We start from the raw sequence: 18,188 nt of genomic DNA, 5'->3' as shown, positions 1-18,188 counted from the left end.
ACTGTTGTTCGAGCTTTTGGAAAAGCCGGCATCATTTATGAGAAGCCACATAGCCACGAGACTGACTGACAATGACGAGCGGGAACCTGGCATGTTCAATGAAGAACTAGATCAGCTGTTCATGTTGGATACAGATCAAAAAACAACATGAAAACAATGCTAAATTCTTCAGTAAAGTACAACAGAAGTAAGTGTTTCTTCCATTGCCTTTTTTAAAACACATGCAAGAAAGCATGTTTTAGGCTAGAGTACCGGTATGTTTTACCATGCCCGCGACCTAAAATCCGGTGCGTCATGAAAATATGACCATATACAAAAATATGTCACAGTCTATCTTAAAATATAGCAATTTCCCCCAAAAGTAGAAGGATGTTCCCCATGTTCTTTGTTAATGTCATGATGAAACTCGGCAGTCACTTGACCTAAAATATACCCCTAGAAATAACTGTAAAAATTAAAAGTAGCCATGCTACAATGTCAGACTCTCTTTGTGTAATAGCTACGTGGTGGGCAAATGCAGATATTATACAATTTAGAGTGAGACTGGGGTGAAGCAGCAAACAATGGAAAAACATACCTTGAGCCACTATAAGAACTGTAAAAGCACTTTAATCCACTTTAATATGTGCAAGTTTTCTGCGATGGCAAGCTGTCCAGGGTGTACCCTGCCTTTTGCCCAAAGACTGCTGGGATAGGCTCCAGCTTCCCCGTGAACCTGAATTGGATTAAACGGTTGGGATAATGAATGAATGCATGAATGAATGGATATACAAGTTTTACATGTATGACATGTAAAAACTTGTATCCATTACTCTACGGGAAAATGAGATGAGCAAAAGAGGAAAAAAAAAAAAAAAAGCTTGTTTCGTGCATCTTATCACAAGCTTTAATTCTCTGGCTGATTGATTTCTGCCATGATTAGTAGGTTTGTCAGAGCTGCTGCCAAGGGGAGTGTGAAGGTTTTCTCATCTCAGTTTTCTGTTCTGAGGGATGAAGTTTTCTTCGAATGTCTACTGAAGCAACACTACGTTTTTAAGGCTAACGGCATCCGACCCCAACAAAAGTGAGCTTGTACAGCCCTGCTCATTACACTAAATAGCTAAAACCGATGACAAACAAGTTTGATATTCTTAGATCTTTTAAAGAGGAAACGTACTTGAAGCTGGAGGTTTTTTTTGTTTAGCTCAACTTCATGTCTGCCTCAGAAGTCACGTCGTTACTTTAATCACCAGCTTCCTCGGCTGTGAGGGAACATGTTCAATTGGAAAAGTTTTCTCCATGCGTTCTGAAAGTCACAGAGGACTTCATCGTGTCTGTCCACTAAATCCACACTGCAGCTTTTTATCACTTTTATATTTGGCTTCTTTTTCAGTGGCCAGCCAACATTTTTATGAACTGTATGACAGTTTGTGCATTTCGTACGTTTACTGGCAAACCTTTCAGAGAAAATGACCTGTGGATTGTAAAATTCAGAACAGTTTTGTTCTGAAACATTACATGCCTACATCAAATCCAATCAAATCCATAGATGTAACTATACAGAACATTTATAACACAGCAAAGTTGCCAATATGAAGAGATGTATTTCTTTATACTGTCCTGTTGTGTTTAACTTATAGTGATTTATTTGATTGCCAGCCGGAGATGGCGCCTGTGATCTGGCTCAAATTCAGATTTCTTTATATTTACAGTATTGACAAACATAGGCGTTTTTAGCCCATTTTTGGGGGTTGCTGAAGCACCTTTAGACTGAAGCAAAGCACCCCTAAAATCTGATTTCGTTTCTTCATTTAGTTTGTGCGTTTTTCTAAACAAACAAACAAAAAAAAAACCTATAAAAGTGTAGAAACTATACACTACCTGGTTTAAAAAGTAATATTGTAACACCCCTCACACACACACACACAAATCTTAGCGCTCTGCTGATTGATGCGCTGCCTGAGTTGTTAAACCGTGTCAGTGCATTTGCTGCACAATGCTTAACTTCTACTTCATACCAACACATTTTCGTGAGAGAAGCTAGTGCTGTGTCAAAAGCATGTTTATAAAAGACAATTTGCTAATGATGGCAAGCTAACTGTATGCCCATTAGCATTATAAATCCTGTAGCTGTGTGTGCGTGTGTGTACAGCCTCATCATGGATCAGGTAAGAGTAGCTATATCAATCTTGACATCACTTAATAAATCTAAAACACATTATGTAGGTATTTGCCATAAACAGAACGTCTAGAGAGATGGTTACATCTTTCTGTTAGCTGGCTAAGCTACACAGTTCTACAACAGCAACAGAACATATCAAACAGAAAATAACTTATAAAAAATATTGCAAAGTTTACTAAACATGTAAATATTCTAACCAGACCAACTTTACTTTTACCGTGTTTAAACATAAATTCAGACGTTTGTCCACACAGCTATGTTACCTCGTGGTGAATCCGCCGTTGCAGTGAGGATTACCCATAATCCTTTGCCATATTTAATAGCAATGTTATATATATATATATATATATATATATATATATATATATATATATATATATATATATATGTATATATGTACATATATATATATGTACATGTCACTTCAAAGTTCTGCTAAAAGGCATGGTGGGGGAGCGAGGGCCTCACACACCATGCAGACCACGCATGTTATATATATATATATATATATATATATATATATATATATATATATATATATATATATATATATATATATATATATATATACATATATATATATATATATATATATATGTATATATATACATATATATATATATATATATATATATATATATATATATATATATATATATATATATATATATATATATATACATATATATATGTATATATATATATGTACATATATATATATATACATGTCACTTCAAAATTCTGCTAAAAGGCATGGTGGGGGAGCGAGGGCCTCACACACCATGCAGACCACGCAGGCGTGTCGGATCAACCTGTAGGTCACACTGTTGTGTCTTACTGGTGGCGGTACACACACTTAGTGATGGAGCTGCCTGTAGTTGTGTCACAGTCACACACACACACACACACACACACACACCCCATGCTCTCTGCAGGGGAAGCTCATTAGATCGAATAGTGTAGCGTTCAGTTGATCCATTACCAGACAGGCCGAGTGGGCAGATCCCAGCTCCGCCTCCAAGCGTCATCATTTCCACCTAAACCACAGGATACAAAACCAGCTCGGGGGGGGGTGCCCAAAATTACACAAATGTTAAAAAAAAAAAAAAACTGTTAAATGAAGCACGTCTAGGATCTGCTGGACATGTATGTATATATATATGTATGTATGTATATATATATGTATATATATATATACACATATATATATATATATATATATATATATATATATATATATATATATATATATATATATATATATATATATTATAAATATGATTGCAATTAATAATGCATGAAAAATGCCCATTTTTATGCAATAACATGATTCAAAGTTTGTGTTTTATGTGTGGATAAAAAAAACGTGGGATTTAAATAGTCCCACATGACGGATCACTGTGTCAGTATTTCTTAAAGGAAAACTAAAAGTTAGAATCGGTGCGATGATCCAGCAGCTTGTAGAAGCTCCTGCAGCATCAGTAAGTTGAAGTGATGGTTTTCTGAATGATTTTATCTTTCGCTCCACATCACAGCTTTTCAGTCAGGTTGATTCTGCTGCTGTTTGGGATCATTGTCCTGCTGCACGAGACGACTTCAGCCAAGCTTTAGCTCTGGCTGAAGTGTCCTCATTTGGTATCCGGAGGAGTTCACACTCCGCTCAATGACTGCAAGGTCTGTGGATGCAGAACAAGCCCAGATCATCAGCCCTCCACCACCGTGCTTGGCAGTTGTAATGAGGGGTTTATGCTGATATTCTGTGTTCAGGTTTTTGTGCATCTTCACTTCGGTCTTGGCTGTACCAAAACACATTGTTCAGAAAGTCGTGTGGTTTGTTCAGATGCAGTTTGCAAACAAAGCCATGCTGCCGTGTTCTTTTTAAAGAGAAGATGCTTAAAAAAAGACACTCTTCCTTTTTTTATTTTCTCATTGGGATACCTTAAATGTAAACATTTGACATGCTAACTGAGGTTTTTTCGAGTCTGAGATGTATTGTTTTCCTGTTCTCAGCTGACAGGAGTGACACCTGGTCTGGTCTTCTGTCCCTGTAGCCCGACTGCTTCGAAGCTGGACGTGTTGTATGTTATTTAACTTCCTGTTGGCTTTCCATTATCTCCAACCAGTCTGTCCATTCTCTTCTGACCTCTGGTATCAACAGGACAGGTCCAGGCCATTGTTTCCTAATCCTGGTCTTCATGGCCCACTGGTCTGTATATGTTATAGGTACACTTGACTCAAATCAATGGCTTGTTATCAGGTTTTCATCGAACTTGGTAAGCAGTTAAGTTAATCTACATCAGGTGTACTGGAGTGGGTAGGAACTGAAACATGCAGGGCAGTGGGCCCCGAGGACCCCCTAGAAACACTGGTCCAGACAACTTCTGTTTGCTGGATATTTTCTCTGTAAACACCAGAGATGGTTGTATGTGACAATCCCAGTAAATGCTACATTTAAAGTCCCTTAAATCTCCCTTCGTCCTCATCCTGACGCTCAGTTTGAACTTTAGGAAGTCGGCTTCACCACATCGACATGACTAAATGCACCGACCTGCTACCATGTGGTTGGCTGGTTAGATATCAGTGAGGACAAGTAGTTGAACAGTTGGACATGGAAAAGTTAAACAGTGAGTGTACAGACAGATGTTGAACATCGGTGCATGTCAGATAATGAAGAAACAAACCAAAAAATGTTAAAAAAAAAAGTTCTGGATCTGAACCAAAATGTAATCATTTGTTTGGCTGATGGCCCAAATCCACCAAACCGCCATGTGTTGAGTCGCTAACAAGCAGCGAGAAGACAACAGGAACTGGCAGAAATCTCACGTCTCTGCTGGTGGTGACAGATGTGCCGTCTCACTCTGGACTTCAGCAGAGATCTAGCATGTTTAGCTGGAACAAGAATTACTCCTTTTTTTTTTGTTTTACAATTATTTTATAAGATTAACACCAAAATAAACCATCCAACATGGCAAATGTTAGAATCCAGATAAAGAAACTTCACTGAAGAGAGGAAGAGGAGTTCTGGTCCACTTTCTGCTGTGACAAAATGATCCAGTCGGGAGCTGCGGAGCAGAGGTATTCCTTAACCACAGAAGAAGAGCAGAGTTGAAGCGGGAGCAGAAATAATGTGGTGTCAGTGTTAAACGGGCTGAGCAGAGCAACAGGGGCTTTAAAAATGACAATACTTTATCCTTAAATTGTTTTGAGAACCTCCTGCCTGCCGGGTCATGAATCAGCCTGTCCGGAGCTCCTTCTGCCGCTTCTGGGGATGACTGTGAGGGCAGCAGGGGCCGTGACAGGTGAGCCATCCCTGCTGCTCTGCCATCACCCCCCCTCCCCCCGCCTCTTCATCATTTAACATTTAACCGAAGCTGCCACCCATCCCAACTCTCAGCACCGCTTCCTTCCTTCGCCTTCATCCATCTCCGGAGCCGGAGCAGCTGAGAGGAGCAGAGAAGTGGAAGTAAACACAAGACCCCTCCCCTGTGAGGGTTTGTGGTGATCAGGTTTAACAGGCTGCGGCAGGAAATCAGTCTTCCTGTCAAAACAAAGAGCTGGAAATCCCATCCAGCACAAGGAGATCATCCTCCGGCTCTGCAGGCACAGGTAGACTTTAAACCTAAGGATTAGTGACCTGATCACACCCTGACCTGCTGCCTGATGAGGAAGGTCAAGACGGGACGTGTAGTCCTTCTTTTTTTTTTTTCATTTTAAGTACTTCAAACGTTTTGCTAGAGGCTAGCTGATAGTCTTGTTCAGCAGGCAGGACTTTCTGGATCCACCAAGTGGCAGGAAGCTGCATGGTACCTGAGCTTCTCATGGATAACAACAATATTGCTTCTCTTGACAACAAAGAAGGTGCGCGGTCCTGCAGATGTCCCAACCCACAGGGGAAAATCAGACTTTTTTCCTTTTTTATTCTTTTTGCAGCCGTCTAGACGACACTTAAAGCCTGTTACATCCTCGGTGAGAACTTTGTTCTTACCCTCCAGGCTGCAAGAACAAGAAAAAATTTGTTTTGGTCCATTCGGTTCATCCTCCACCGCACGCTTCGAGCCGGATGAGACAGAGCTTGTCTGTGTTTATATCTGCAATGAACAACTGACCCAGTTGTATCTTATTTAACCAGATAATGTGTCTGTGTTGGGGGGAGGATTTTTGGGGTTACGTGTTGGATACAGTTTCCTACTTTCTCACCTCCTCAATCAGCTGTTAATTGAAACCATCTGTTCATCAGCAAAAATGCAGGAGTAACAACCGTCAGCCACACCAAGATCAAATGTCTGACCAATCACACGATGCTTCTCTGATCACCCACATGAAGAAAGTTCTGCACGGATCAAGCGCCAAAAACGAACCGTGAAATGTCCCCAAACTCATTCCCAAGAACAAAATGACATTATTTTACTTCACGGGTTTTGAGAACAAAAACAAAGAAAACTTTAGGAGTATTTAACAGTCTGAAGGAGGCGTGGTCCTGTGGTTAAGAATCTGGTTTAGCATATTGTGCATAGTTCATGCTCTAAAAACGTTTCATGATCAGCCATATGAGTGTAGACACAGGATTTATTTCTCACTGATTTTTCAATTAAAGAAACTTCCATGACAGAAAGCCGAGGTAACCAGCAGCCCACCGTGGAGGATGTAACACTGCAGGGACGACCACGCACCCACCCACACGATGGCACCTGCCGGATCCGCCACAGATTTCCGGCTTCAGGGAAATGACCACTTCTGATATTCTTTCTGTCGGTGTAATTTAGAGAGCAATTTCCTGCATAAACAAATGAATAATTTGGTCCATTTTAAGAGGACAAAATATTGCCAGATTGTTTTTTTTTCTCCCAGACTAACAATCCTCTCGTAAAGCTGTTCTGCACGGTTTCCGTTAGCAACTGTGTTTTAATATTCCACAGTAAACAGCTTTGTCTGGGTTTAAGATCTGCTCAGAGATTCATGGCTGCTCAGAATTAAGCTGAAGAGTATTTACAAAGATTTTAAATTAGCATCACCTGGCCTTTCCAACGCATGGCCATAACAAGGTAATTAAGGTGGAAGGTCTTTTGTAAACCAACCAACTCCACTTCTAACCGGAGAGACTTTGGCTTGTCAAAGACAGGTGTCAGAATAATTACTGCGTCTCTTTGCTTTGCAGTAATTGCTGGAACTGAGCCATCACTCATGTTATTAGTTCCACCTGCACTCCTCCTGCTGCAAGTCTAAATGTTTGCCATGTAAGAGGTCCATAAAGCCGACCCGCTGGAGGGTAATAAAGACAGCTCAGCGCTCACCGCTGCTGACAGTCAAATGGTTGACTCTACGATGTTGATAACACACAACAGGAAGAAGGTTAGGGCATGTGAAATGTCAAATTTACAAAAAATATAATAATTACTTTTTGATGCTTTCTGTGTAAAATTCCACTTTAGCATTTTTCCTCCCACTTTGACCTTTCTCCACAGATAACCAACCAGGATCCAGTAGTTATAGATTTCAGCTGCTGCCGGTGTTTGTTACATCCGACAGATCGATACATCATACTAATAAGTAAAATCTGCAAGCAGCAATTATTACGTTTCATGTTTACCCACGCCAGTAAGTAATCGTCCAATTTAGTGAAAAGTCACAGAGGAAAGTGGAGCGCGAGCTAGTTATAAATCGCATCTGCACACACACACACATACACACACACACATACACAGATGAGTAATTAAGCTCCCCAAAATCGCAAGTTAATATCACTCCAAGCCCATTAGGTCTGCAGAGATGGAGCATGCGTGTGTGTGCAAGTGGTGAGTTGGGTTTTGCTGACTTTTCTCCCAGAATGATGCTCATGTTTCCAGTAAAAAGACTCTATGAAAGATCATTCCTCTCCTGACTGATAAACACACACTCCCTGAATTAGTGAGAGAAAACTGTTTTTTTAAAGGCTGATTTAAAACTGAGACTTTCTCTGAAAAAAACAACACAAAAAAATGTCGAATAAACAGAAAAGTTTCTGGAATAAATCCAGTTACATGGTTGTGGAAACTTGTCCAACCAGCAGTGAACTGGTGACAGGTGAGGGTGTAGGGACTGGTTGTAAAAGAGAATCAGAGAATAATCAAGTTCAACAAATGATTCAAAATGACCGTTTCTAAAGACACTTTGTAAAGAAAGAAAACTGAAAAAAGATTCAGGCATCTGAATGGAAAGGACAAGGACAGGAACCAGTGGATCGTCTTAAGTCCTCAGAACCCTCAGCAGGAAAAATTATCATACAGACACAAGGACTCAAGAGAAGCAGGACGACCATTATCTCATTACTGGTTCATTACTGGATCCAGAACCAGAACCTGAGACTGGATTAGACACGGAGGAAGGCAGACATGGACTGTTGGTTTTATCTCAGAACAGCAGAAAGACAGTGGACACATGTCCTCAACAGCTGAGTTCATGTTCCAGCTGGTTTTTGGAAGAACTGATGAGAACTGGTGAGATAGATCAGAGAAAGATAGAAGAACATCATGGAGAACTTCATTCGGATGAAAGCATTGTTGATGCAGAGGTGATGGAGAGGGATGATGCCATCGAAGAGACTGCTTTTCCCAGGAGGTCCATGGAAATAGTGCGCGCGTGTGTGTGTGTGTGTGTGTGTGTTTGACTGTCCTGTAGACATCTTCAAATTTGACCTTTTTCATCAAACATATGCAAACTGATGTTATTCCCATTCTCCAAGGTCTAAACAAACTAAATATATCAGTTGTTTTGGTCCTGGACCTTGGATATGCCTGCCCCATGAGCCATGTAGTTTTATTGTAGACGTTTTTCAAAAACAATGCAAAATTTGGGACATTTTGTCCATATTTTCATTGTAGCTTCCCAGAGGCTGATGCTATAGCACTGAAAGTTGTACCAAATGAAAGCTATTCTACACCAGCCACTGTGTAAACATCACATCTGATGCAGCCATCTGCTGACACAGCTATCCATGACCTCCAGCTAATGGAGAACATGGTGCCACACAAGGGCTGCACGGTGGCGTAGTGGTTAGCACTGTGGCCTCACAGCAGAAGATCACCAGTTCAATACTCAGCTGTTCTCAGTGTATGCTTCTCTCAAGGTACTCTGGCCTCCTCCCACCAATTACTCTATATTGTGAATGGTTGTTTGTCTGTTTGTGTTGGCTTGCAACATGGGACTGGGACCCTTACTTGGATTCAGATAAGGAATGAATGCTGCAATACAATACAAAACATGACTCTGAACTGGTGACCATTTTCTGTTCTGGTATCTGACCCAGGAACTGGTGCCATTCACCTTGTTCAGTTCACATAACGGCATGACCGAAGCTCAGGTGTCAGAAACACCTTAGAGTTACAGCTTTCCAGAGGCTTTCATGCTGAAAGTTGTACCAAATGAAAGCTATTCTCCACCAGCCGCTGTGTAACCATCACATCTGATGCATCTATCTGCTGACACAGCTATCCATGACCAGCTTATGGACCTCCTGTCCTCAACACAGCTACAGACCTGGTAGGCCCAGAGTCTCACTTTCTGTTTGATGCTCTTGGAGTGAAATGTGACTGGCTCACTACTCCTGCTGACACCTAAATAAAATTAGTTCAAATTTACACAGTTGTTAATGTGTTTACAACCATATGCAAGAACATTTTATTAGCTTTCATTTGGTACAACTTTCAGTGCTACAGCATCAACCTTTGGCAAGCTACAATGAAAACATAATGTCCCAAATTTTGCATTGTTTTTGATAAACGTCAAAAATAAAACATGGCTCATGAGGCAGGCATAGCCAAGGTCCAAGATCAAAGTAAATTATATATTTAGTTTATTTAGACCTTGGAGAATGGGAATAATATCAGTTTGTATATGTTTGTTGAAAAAGGTCAAATTTGAAGAGGTCTACTGTCCTGTCTTCAGTCCATATCTAAAACCTCCATTTACTTCTCAGCATTGATGGAGCTTCCCAGATGTGGAAGCTGCCCACGCCATCGGCACTAATGCAACCCCATCCCATCAGAGATGCAGGCTGGTAACAAGCTGGATGCTCTCTCTCCTCTTTAGTCCTCTTTAGGACATGCCGTCCATGCTGTCCACAGAGAATTCCACATTTTCATCCAGAGCAAGTTTCCATTTTGCCTCAGAGCATCTGAAATGAATGTTGCTCCAGACAGACGGTGGTGTTTCTGGATCCTGTTCACATGTGGTGTGTTGGTTAGCACCGCTGCCTGACTGGAAGAAGACTCCTGGATCTAGCTAGGCCTTTCTGTGTGGAATGTCATCCCACTCGTCTGTATGTGTGACTTCTCTCCGGCTACTCCGGCCTCCTCCCACCATTTAAAGACCTGCATGTTAGATAAATTGGTTGCTCCAGTTTCTCCCTTGGAGTAAGCGTTAGCATGAGAGGTTGCCTGTTTCCCTGTGTTGGCTGTGCAGTACCAGTCCAGGTTGCAGGTCCGCCTGGCAGCTGATGGGATAGGCTCCAGCCCCACATCCCCACCCTCCCCCACTCTGCATTGGAGACATTGGATTTAGAAAAATGGATTGATGAAGATGTGAAATGCTCCTCCATTCCTTTTCGATTTGTACAATTCGTCTTTAACTGCATCTGTTCCAACGGTTTAGAGAGCTGTAGCTGCAGTCAGATACAAAATGAGCTCACCTTTCCCATGAAAGGTAAAAATGTCTCCATTTCAACATCTCATATCTACTTTATCTTCTATTAGGATCAAATAGCGGCTTTTCTGAGATGTCTGGATCATTGCATTGTGCAGTATCCCATCTTTATGGAACTACCTTTGCAGCTTTAACGACATTAAAACCTGGAAGGTGAAGTTGGTTCTGAGGGTCTCGTTGGTGGCTGGATTATTTTCAGAGCTACAGGAACGTGATCAGAGTCCACTCAGAGTCACTTTCCAGATCAATGTTCAACAACTTCGGCCAGTATTTGTTGGTCAGCTGGTGTCTGTGCTGGAGGAACGACCAGGAGGTCATGAATATTTCCTGCACATTTCTGACAGTTGCTGTTTTCACATCATCCACCCCGAAACCAAACTCAAACCCCGCTGATGTGTCTGCATGTGGTCTGCTCTGCGCCGAGTCGGAGGCGAGTTTAACCTCCGGCGAGTAGCTCGTCGATGAAGCGTTGGGGGTTGATGGGCGGTGGTGGCGCCGACAGACCTGTTCGCTCCTGCAGGTCTACTCCACCGACTCCAACCTGAGAGGTTGTTCACAACCAGCTGCAGCTTGTTTTTAGTGAAAGCCGAACTGATCCAAAGTGTATTTCACCTTCCATACTGCAGCTTCACACACTATTGATATACGCTGCCTCGGGCACGTGTGTGTGTGTGTGTGTGTGTGTGTGTGTGTGTGTGTGTGTGTATGCTGCTATTTTGCCAGGAGGAGTTCTACTGAAATTAATGACTATGCTGTAGATGCTGGAGGCCCTAAACCGTTCCCCCTCCTCCTCTTCCTGGTGGTCTGGATGTTGGCTGGTTGAGCTGTTACAGCGCTCAGTCCCACCTCTCCTGCCAGGAGAAAGAGAGACTGACTTCCACCTGGTAGGAGGGAAGGAATAACCCACATCTAACTGAGAACTACTGCAAACCAGCAACAATAAGACAGCTCAGACAGGCCATCCACTGGGAGTCGACTCCAGCTGCTGGCGCTGCAGATGGAGGCGTCAACAGGTTTACTTTCATTCTCTTTTTATCCTCAGCTTCACTGATATTCCAATGCAGACCGTCTCCTCAGTTCTCTCAGCGTCTGGTATATATATATGTCTATATATATATATATATATATATATATATATATATATATATATATATATATATATATATTTATATATATATATATATATATATATATATATATATAGACATATATATACCAGACGCTGAGAGAATATATATATATGTATATATATATATATATATATATATATATATATATATATATATATATATATATATATATATATATATATATATATATATTCTCTCAGCGTCTGGTATATATATGTCTATATATATACATATATATACCAGACGCTGAGAGAATATATATATATATATATATATATATATATATATATATATATATATATATATATATATATATATATATATATATGTATATGTATATATGTATATGGGGGGGGGGGGTCTCCTCTGCCAAAACTGACTGGTGGAGAGGCAGAGGCAGTCAACATCTCAGGATTCCCTAAATTGGCAATTAGCTTTAATGAGCGCTTTAATTTTAATGAGGCTCAAAGATTTCTCAGTTAATTTCATGAGCGACCCCCACCCTCCTCACCATGGAGGGTCATCTTCACCCCTCCCTCCAATAATAAAGGGAAGGTCTGTCTGCTCCGGCTGGCTGGACTGAAGGATGGAGGACTGCTGACAAACATCCTCCAACAGTCCAGCGACCTTCCACCCAGTCAGAGCTGATTTGTTCCATGTTCGCCACCGCCACCCCTGCAGCTCCCTTTTCCTTTTTTAATTAATTCATTCACTTTTTTCTCCTTAACGTCAATCCATCTTATTCTAATGAAGCTCTGATTTTCAGAAGCAACCAAGCCTTAACAATCTGCAGCCCAGAGCCATGGCCTCAATCAGATTACAGCATGGACGTGGGGAGGGTGGTGGGCCGCAGCAAATGAAGAAGATGATTGGCCTGATGGTGGATGTTTGATATTAATTGTGTTAATGGTTTTAATCCCTCAGAGAGCAGGATGGTCACCAAGGAGTCAGGCGTGGAAGTTAGTTGAAGCAGAAAGTTGGAGTTTATGAACACCAAGATGACTTTGTGGCCAACAGCTGGATTCTGCGCCACCTATTTACTCATGTGGAGTCCTGTTGTGTTCGATGTAACAGCTACATCTGTCTCTGTAAACCTCGGAAACATGCAGTTAAATGATGTGTATGCTGCAGAGGACAATGCAAACATTAATGCATACTTGGCAGCAAATTGCACATTACATGAAACATTTTAATTACAATGATGAAGAATGACCTCTGGGCCACTGTTGTGTTTTATAACTTTAACAAAAAGGTCAGTTGGCACCAAAATGTAATCCTTCCCTTGCTCCAGATGTCACACTGTTTTATTAAACTCTGCGTATCTCTGTGTAATCTGGCAAAAAAAAAGCAAACTAACTGATCACATCGAGGTTGTTGAAGAGACTGCAGAAGAACCCAATGTGGCACAAATTATACATACAGTTTCTGAGACATTTAGCGTCACTTTGTGGTTCAAACTTTGCTAAAAAAACAAAACCTGTAGAACACAATCTGATCCAGAAAGCACAAGATTAAACTAAAATTTTTGAACTATCACATGTTAATAAATGGTAAATATTCTTTAAGCATGTAGGTACTTTTTTCATTTACATTTTGTTAAAGGGACAAATAAAGATCTCGTATTCAAATAACTGATTTGCTCATTTTTTCATGGGGTGGTGCTTTATGGGTTAGGCCAGGGGTCGGCAACCCTCTGGAGCCGCATGCGGCTCTTTAGCGCCGCCCTAGTGGCTCCCTGGAGCTTTTTCAGAAATGTTTAAAAAATGGAAAAAGATGGGGGAGGGATATATATTTTTGTTTTGATCTGGTTCTGTAGGAGGACAAACATGACACAAACATTCTTAACGTTTTCCAGCGCTGTAAAAATGTGTAGAATAAATATTAAATTTCAACATTTCTGTCAAGGAAGATTTGCGTCATAGCCTGCGACATGCGTAGCCTATTAGCAGCGCAGGATGCCAGGCAGGTGTTTGTTGTAAACAAAACTGGCGGTTGTGTGATGGGACATGGATCCCAAAGGGAAAAAGAGAAAAATAACCGCGGACAACTGAGGATTCAACGTTTCTTGGACTGCATTTGCATTCATTACCAATGCAGAAGGATTGCCCGAATGTTTGCTCTGTAGCGAGAAGTTGTCAAATAACAAAAAGAGTAATGTGGAAAGACATTTCCAGGGAAAGATGCTACATTTGCAGCCAGTACCCAGTTGGGAGTGACACAAAAAGTGCGATTGCATTTCTTCTGGAGAAATTAGAGAAGAGCAAAACTAGATTTAAGTGGATTGTATCTCCAAACTCCACCACTGCTGCAAGTTTTGGTGCAACCCGGGAGATAATAAAGCGTAGAAAACCGTTCACAGATGGTGACTACATGAAGGAGTCAGTCATCAACATATCAGGACACGTATTTCCAGACTTCAAAAACAAAACCGAGATCATACAGAAAATCAAAGACATGCACCTCTCCACTAAGACAGTGAAGGAAAGGACCATTAAAATGGCGGCAACATCACCGATCAGCACATCAAGGACATTAATTCAGCACTAGTTACATCTTACATGTCCGATGTTGAGAAGCTGACCAGTGATGTCCAACAACAGAAGTCACATGAAACGGGTAAGAACATAATCCTTCATAGACACAGACTGAGTAACAAAGTGGATGTTTTTATAAAATGATTTCTGATTCTTGTCAGTATATATCTGGAATGACACTTGGTAATGGTGCTCAGGTCGGAGGATAGCTGCGTTGGTTGCGTGTCTAAAGAGAAGAGGATGCTGCTGCTCTGTTTTACCCTCGCACTGACTTGCTTGGCAGAAATCAAACTGTATTCATTTGATTTGATATACTTTACCTTTTTTTTTAAAAGGCTTCTGGTTTATTTTTTATAAATGCAGGCTGCGTTTTATTGCGCTCTGTTTGTTGCCCAGATAAGGGGCGCGTTATGCACATTCCATTTTGTTGTTTTTTTTCGAATTCTTAAAAATAAAAATGACAAAAAAAAATCAGATTTCTTTATTGCTTTGTTTTAATTTAATCAATGCAACGAAACATAATTTATTAATATTGTAATGAAGTTAAACGTGGCGGCATCCTACAACAGAGTGGTCACATGGTGCGTCATTCTCTACAGGATGCGCTGCAGGGAAAATAAACATTTTATCATTAAGGCTCATTATGTATTTGTAGCCAACTTAGTTATTTTGATAGTAGGCTAATATAGCTAATATAGATACATAAAGCATGTGTTGCCTTCATGATAAGGCTTATATAAGGCTTTTAATTTTTTGCGGCTCCAGAGATATTTGTTTTTTGGTTTTTTTGGTCCAATATGGCTCTTTCAACATTTTGGGTTGCCGACCCCTGGGTTAGGCAGAGCTTCAGGAGTGAACAGCTGGGAACGTCAAATAATACATGGACTCCTCTGCTTTAAATGGAAATGAACAGAACATGTATCCATTATTTGTTCTTAATGTCAGTGATTGTGGGCATTTTATCTGAGTTAGAAGCTTTAATACCAAATAATCCTGATCTTCCCATCCTAACAAATCCAGGCGGTGATCCAGATCAACCCTGAAATCTAATCACTTGTTCCTTTTTCCATTTGTGAGACTTCCTAGAAAATTTAATCGAAATCTATCCATAGCTGTTTGAGCAATATGACTGACAGACGAATGGACAGACAAACCAACAACACCATATTCACGATGTTCACCTTCTGGACGTCGACCAGAGGCAACAGGAAAACATGCATCAGTACATTTATAAAGCAAAAGAAACATTCATACACTTATGACTGATTGGCCTGATGGTGGAAGTTTGATGTTTTAAGGGTTTAATAGTTTGATTTAAAAAAAACCACAACAATAATAAAAGTGCAGATTAAGAACCTGAGCAGCAATAACAATCTGTTTTTAAAAGAGGAAAGAAAAAAATTACTTTGAGTTCAGTTTAGCATTTTTTAGTCTAATTCAGCTCATTTTGTATGAATGCAGGATGAGAAACTGTGCAGGGATGGACATGGCCTTTAGGGATGGATGAGTTAACAAAGCTACTGGTCCCTGTCATGGTAACGAGTAAAAGCCTGGGATAAGCAGAGGTTAAAAAAAAACAACTAAGGTTTAATAGAGAATCTGACACCAGTGGATGATTTCTCAGGAATGAAGTGATGGCAGGCTGAAAAGAGAACACAGATCACAGTGATGGTGTTAAAAGCAGCTCTGGTGATAAAACATGTGGCAGCATTCAGAAAAACAGTCAAGTTCTGAGAAAAAATGATATAGTTTTTCAAAGAAGCATCCCCAAATCTTTTTTTTTTTTTCGTTTCCCTGAAGAATTTCAAGCAATAGGGAAACATGGGCCATTCAGGCCACTGGAAGAACAAAAGATGGAATTCTAAAGAAACTAAACCAAATTCTTGGTTTTTCCCAAAACCAAAGAAAAAAGTTTCAGTGGGATCATTTTTATATTTTTGGAAAAAACAAAACAAGACATAACAAACCAAAAAAACTAAATTCTGACTTTCTTCTCCAATCCTGAGATTAAAGTCAGAGATGTGACTTCTTTCAACAATGAAAAAAGTCCTTTTTTTCTCTTTCAATATTTTCGGATATTAAAGTCAGATCCAGACTTTTTCTTAACATTTTTCTTCCCAAATACTCTTCCACAGAAAGAACATTACATAAAAAGAATATTTAAAAAAAAAAAAAAAAAAAAAAAAAAAAAAAAAATATATATATATATATATATATATATATATATATATATATATATATATATATATATATATATATATATATATATATATATATATTTCAGCATACATCAAGTTGAAAGGAAACAGAGCCGCAGAGGCCAGGTGGGTCTTTAACCTGTTGTTAAATAAACAGAGTGTTTCAGCTGCTTCCTGATGTCTGGTTCTGACTTTGGGAACTTTGCAAAACTGGATCCAGGTGACCTGAGGGTTCATCGAGGAGGACCACACTGGCTGGAAACGTCGCTGATGAACCAAAGAAAGTCCTAAAGACCAGCAACAGAACCTGAAGTCTGTCCTCTGAGGGACCGGCAGGTGTAGGAAGAGACATTCAGAGAAATATTTGGTCTGAGCGCTTTATTTATTCACAGTTTCTAGTAAAAATCCTACATTTAGCTTCACACGTCTTCTAGAGCAGACGAAGGTTTCTGAAAGCCAGCTGGTTAAACTACAAATCAGGTTTTGTTTTTCTATTGTTCTACTCAACTATGTGCTGCATTAGTTTTGTATGAAAAGTGTCGTATAAATAAAGTTTTCTGCTGCTTGTTTGAATCAATGTGAGGAGATTGTCTGCTGGTTGGTGGAAGATTCTCAAACTGCCTTTTTCTGCTGCAGACACGTCACAGCTTCATCCCTGCAGCTGTCCTGAGGAATTTGTCCTTTTAAAGTATCTTTTGTTGAACTCATGATCAAGAAAAGAGGTTTTCTGAGGAGAAACAGAAAAGATGAGGTCAGCTTTTGACTAGTTTGAGCATAAACATCCCGTCATGAGAGCTGTCGAAGCCAATCTGACTCTGTGTTGCAACAGATAACACGGTTTTACTAGCATTGTCAGTGGAGGATGCAGATTTAACTAATTAAGCTGGACTAAACTTTAAAAATCAGTACACATTCACACACACACACACACACACACAGTTACACACAAATGGGGTTTAAACCATTGGTGTCTATCTGCAGAATGAATAAATAAAAGAATGAATATTCAGATGACAGGACCATAAAGAAGCTTTCCTGTTGTGATATTTTGGAGCTGAGCTGCTGTTTTTCTGTATCACACCATCAGCGTGAAGCTGCATCCAGCCTCCGAAAGAATACCAAGACATAAACACATTAGTATACTGCTGCATATTGTAATGTGGCCCTGACATTTCCTTCCCATTATTCACTAATGCTGCATCCACGGCACAATGTCTCTGCATTTATCACTGGAAATTGATGCAATTTATATTCATCTTGCACAATGACACAATACCACAGTATGGGAATGGATTCCCTACTTCAATGGAAACCACAGAGTGTGAATGGAATTGGCGAGATAAGATTTTTAAGAGGCTGCAGCGGCTGAAACAGGAGCAGAGAACGGGAGCTGAAGATTTAAAGGTTTCAGGGCAAATTCAGAGGATTTCTCATTTTAGTTTTTACACACATTTGCTTTTTAAGATGGCAGCAGGAAGCATGTTAAACA

Source organism: Telmatherina bonti (assembly GCF_933228915.1).
Source record: "Telmatherina bonti genome assembly, chromosome: 12".
Classification (NCBI taxonomy): Eukaryota; Metazoa; Chordata; class Actinopteri; order Atheriniformes; family Telmatherinidae; genus Telmatherina; species Telmatherina bonti.
This window is presented reverse-complemented; position numbering follows the sequence as displayed.